This window comes from Myotis lucifugus, unplaced genomic scaffold, assembly GCF_000147115.1.
Source record: "Myotis lucifugus unplaced genomic scaffold, Myoluc2.0 scaffold_818, whole genome shotgun sequence".
In the NCBI taxonomy this organism is placed as follows: domain Eukaryota; kingdom Metazoa; phylum Chordata; class Mammalia; order Chiroptera; family Vespertilionidae; genus Myotis; species Myotis lucifugus.
Window position 1 is genome coordinate 171,973 of NW_005871866.1, and position 5,041 is coordinate 177,013.

Below are 5,041 nucleotides of genomic sequence, written 5' to 3' on the forward strand. Positions count from 1 at the left end.
TAGCCAGCAGTCCTGAATTGTGAGAGGGATGTTCTGACTGCCACTTTAGGCCCCGATCCCACACAGGCAGTCGGACATCCCTGAACGGGAAAGTCGGACATCCCTTGAGGGGTCCCAGATTGGAGAGGGTGCAGGCTGGGCTGAGGGACATACCTTCCCTGCACTCCCTCCTCTCACCCCCCCCCCCCGTGCATGAATTTCTTGCACCGGGCATCTAGTATATTATATGACAATACCCAACACAAGTAATTATCCTGCCTCAATTGACTGCATGTAAAGGTGAGAACACCTAGGCCAGACCAGCACTTATCCAACTTCACTGTGCATATGAGTCACCCAGGAGTCTAGTTCAAAGGCAGAATCTGAATTATCAGGTCCCAGTGGGCTTGAGATTCTGAGAATCACACAATCACCCATGTGATGTTGATGCTGCAGTTTCTGATCAGAGGACCACTCTTTGAGTAGAAGGCTGTGGTTCTCTGTTAGTATCAGGTGCAGGTAGTTTTAGATTTTCTGAACAACAAAATCACAGTTGCATGTAATTTTTTAAAAATAGGGTATTGCCCTGACCAATTTGGCTCAGTGGATAGAGCGTCAGCCTGCAGACCCAAGGGTCCCAGGTTTGATTCCGGTCAAGGGCATGTACCTTGGTTGTGGGCACATCCCCAATAGGGAGTGTGCAGGAGGCAGCTGATCGGTGTTTCTCTCTCATCAATCTTTCTAACTCTCTATCCCTCTCCCTTCCTCTCTGTAAAAAAATCAATAAAATATACATTTAAAAATAGGGTATTTAATAATTTGAGAGGGTGTTATAAATTCATTGTTCATTTACTTTATTTAAGGATTCTTGAAGAATATAATATGATATAGTCCTGAAAATGCCTCCTTTAATTCTTTTATAGAGGGTTCTTGAGAGACCAAATAATATATAGTAGGCAGGATGAACATATCCAAAACATGCTAGCATCCTAGCACCAAGAAATTGTAATATGTCATTTTTCATAGCATAGGACAATTAACGTAGTAAATGAGATATATTTGCTAATCAGCGGACTTTAAGATAAAATTGGCCAGACATCAAAAACAAAAATAAACAAAAAGCAGAGGAGGGTGGGCAGATGAGAGGAGATCAACCAATGAACTTGTATGCATATATGCATAACCCATGGACACAGACAATAGGGGGGTGCAGAGATGGGGTGGGGGACAGGGACAGTCTAGAAGGGGTCAATGGGGGGAAAAGGGACATATGTAATACTTACAACAATAAAGGTTTTAAAAAAACAAATGGGACTAAATCAAACCAAAAAGCTTTGCACAGCACAAAACAACAACAGCAAAAACAAAATACCAACAAGACAAAAGAGCAACCTACCAAATGCAAGAAGATATTTGCAAATGATATAGCTGGTAAGGGGTTCATGCAAACTATAGAAAGAACTCATACAACTCAACATAAAAAACAAACAATTCAGTTAGAAAATGGACAGCTACAGAAGAGACCCTATGCCCCTTTTCCCTGAAAGAAATCAGAGTCAAAAATCCATAAGGGGAAAATACAACAGGACAGGACAAATACAGTTCAACAAGACACCTTCCATTTAAAGCTAATTTCATAGGTATGAGATGATAATACTAAATGAGAGGGGGAAGGACATGTAGTAAGAGTAGGATCACAGTTGTTTAATGATTATTCACCTACTAACTACAGATAAGAGGTTTTCTTACAGACCCTGGGAAACAGAATGACATGTTACAAGGAGATCAGGCCCTGGAGACAAGGTAACCTATCTGAAGGGAGAGAGCGTTCCAGGGCTAATCTTTGCAAGGACAATGAAAGAAGACAGCCTCTGGGAATTCACTAGCTTTAGATTTCTTCCCCATCCACTAACTCTATGTAAGAGTTTGTTTAAAATTAAATGTTAGAGCAGAATTTCCAGGGTGAGCGACTGCTCTCTCCATACTGCTAACATGATTGAAATAAATGCTCATATATCTCTTTCAATAATAAATATATGGTTTGATTTGGCTCAAGTAATGACAGGCGTCCTTGGACCCATTGTATCTGGTATTGTAACCAGACAAATAATAGATCCATGCTGCCTGTCACTACATGAGCCAATTAATCACAGACAGGGTTGAATCATATATGATTGTTTATTCCAATATTGCTGGCAGTATGGGAGAGCAGCAGGTTATCCATAAAAATCTGCTCTGCAGCCCACCATATGCCAGCTGCTTATATAGGTAGAACTACAAAGGAAAAGTAGGCAAAGGGGCAGTTTATAGATATGCGAAAGGACTAGGGCAGTGGTCAGCAAACTCATTAGTCAACAGAGCCAAATATCAACAGTACAACCATTGAAATTTCTTTTGAGAGCCAAATTTTTTTAAACTTAAACTATATAGGTAGGTACATTCAACTTTAAATTCACGGTTTTCGTCTTCCGTTTTTCTTTGCTTCTTCTTTGTAGCCATCTCAAACAGGGCACCTAAAAAAATGTTTCATTTTATAATAATAAAGCCACCAACACAAAAGAATTACAATTCTTAAATTGATGACAAAAATACCTGTAGGATTTGCAGCTGGTTGGAAAAATACAGGTAACTTTACGCTTTGAGTAGGTACTTTTGTCACCTGCACGTGATTTGCAGACATGACTAGCACTAACCACTGCACTGAGACTGCTGACTGACTGGCTCACTCAACTCATGCAGGAATCGAGCATGCCTCTCCCACGCTGCATATCCCGTGGCCCGCCTGTGCCAAGTCTCCAGTCGCCCCACCGACCGACACCCCCCACTTCTTCTAACACCACTTCTTCAAAATAGATTCGTCCAGGCCGAAAACCGACTTCTCCGCATGGGCCACGAAGTTTCAGTCACACTGTACGTGCGTGCTCACACGTAGTATTTTCTGGAAGAGCCACACTCAAAGGGCCAAAGAGCCGCATGTGGCTCACAAGCCGCGGTTTGCCTACCCCTGGACTAGGGGTCTTCAAAGGGCTTAGTGGTATGCAAGGTCTGGGGTTACATAGGGAAATAGCCAAAGGGAGTGCCACAATTAACATAAAAGCAGGCTGGAGATAGACAAAGGCCTGCAGGTCTGCAAAAAAAGACTGGGATCTTCAAAGGGCTGGCGATCCTGGTTTCTGTAACAAATCTTTGTTAATCTTTTCATGGTGATAGGCAGCTCCAAATGGGGAGGAAGGGCTGCATCTCCAGGTAGGTCCAGCCAGGGTAGAATGTGCCTTCTTTAGTCAGAATAAAACAGTCACGGTTAACAGAGCAGGATTAGTATTTCTTACAATACTAGCTGGTTCCCCAACATTCTATTGCAGCCCCCTTTCAGTACCACAATCATGTATTTCAGCTAAAATCCAAGCTCTGCTTAACATTTATTAGTTGGCTAATCTATCAGTTTTAACAGTTCATGTGATGAAGAAAAATATTTATCTACTGTTATTTTCACAAAATTAGTAATACTAGCGAAATAATTGAAGTCCAAGTGTGTGGGTTCCCTAAGACCTTGAACCAACTCTTGCTGTTTATCCTTCCTAATCTTTACCATCAAGCACCACCTCTGGGTAATGCTGCATCCCTTAGGCTTAGCCAGAATTCAATGGCAGCTGTTTTGCTAGTTTTTACCAATGTCTGGAATATCAGATTTGGTAGTCTGCTTAAAGAAACATGTCTCTTTATACTATATTCTTCTTCAATTTTAATTGAAAGTCTAACTTACTATACTCCAGGCTTATGAGCTAAAACTAACTTGAAAAACTGTTGTTTTGCTTAAGTTATGATGGACTGAAATTTATCCCACAACTGGTGAAACTCTCAGACAACATGAAATACCCTATTTAGAACATAATACTGCACAGGCTCTTAAGCTCCTCTTCTTCCTCCTTCTCCCCCTCTTCTTCCTCCTTTTCCTCCTCATCAAGTGTCCATAACAGCAGTGGAGTGTGAAATCTTCAGGGGCTTGGAGTAGTTTGTCACCAGCTTTCAATTCCTTTGAAGTTTCTGTTTTTTTAATATTAAAATATCAAGGGTTTTTGCATACAATTCCATGATATGTTCATGTTTGTTTTGACTTTTCAAAATATTTTACATTGTCAGGTAAATTATGTAACTTTTCCTTCCAGATATTTTTTTCCTTCTTCAAATATTTCTCTTTCTTAAATTTATTTTTATTCTTAAGACTATTACAGATGTCTGCCATCTCTCCTCCCCCCCTCCCCACTCTGCACCAGGGTGGGGGTGGAGGACAGTGCCATCAGCCACTTGGGACTTTTAAAAATTGGGGTGAGATTCATAATGACATGAAATTTATCATTTAAAAGTGAATAATTCAGTGCAATTCAGCACATTTACATGCTGGGTGGCCACCACCTCTATCAGAACTTCATTCATTTTGTTGGCTGAATACTATTCCATTGTGTGGATGGATCGCATTTTGTTCATCCATTCATTTGTCAATGGACCCTGGCTTGTTTGCACCTTTTGGCGATTGGGAATCTCCCTGCAATGAACATGGTGTACAAGTATTTGTTGGAGTCCTTGCTCTCAGTTATTTTAGGTATTTACCTAAGAGTTGAGTTGCTACGTCATAAGGGAACTCTGTTTAACTTTTTAAGGAAGTGCCAAAATGTTCTATACAGCTGGTGAAGCGAGACCCCAATCTGATAGAGTGCTGGGGATGGGTTTACTCTTACTGAAGCCCCTGGCTCTCAGAATACATCACATCTTTCTGAGACTGGTCATGACCATCAGCACCATTGCCCAAGACCCAAAAACCTGTGATAGAGGGGGAGTCCAGCTGGGGAAACTGAGGCATGAAGAGAGGTTGACTTGGGCACTCAGCCTAAACCCCCTTCCTTCCCCACCTGGCCCACACTCTGGGAACCCCTTGCAGGGTCCCGGGGATGCAGGAGCCCATCATCACTGGGCACTGCAGCCCTCAGCCCACCACTCCCAGGAGCCCTTGCAGAATGGGGAAGAGGCTGTGAGCTTCGATAAAGAGACCAAATCATCACTGAGT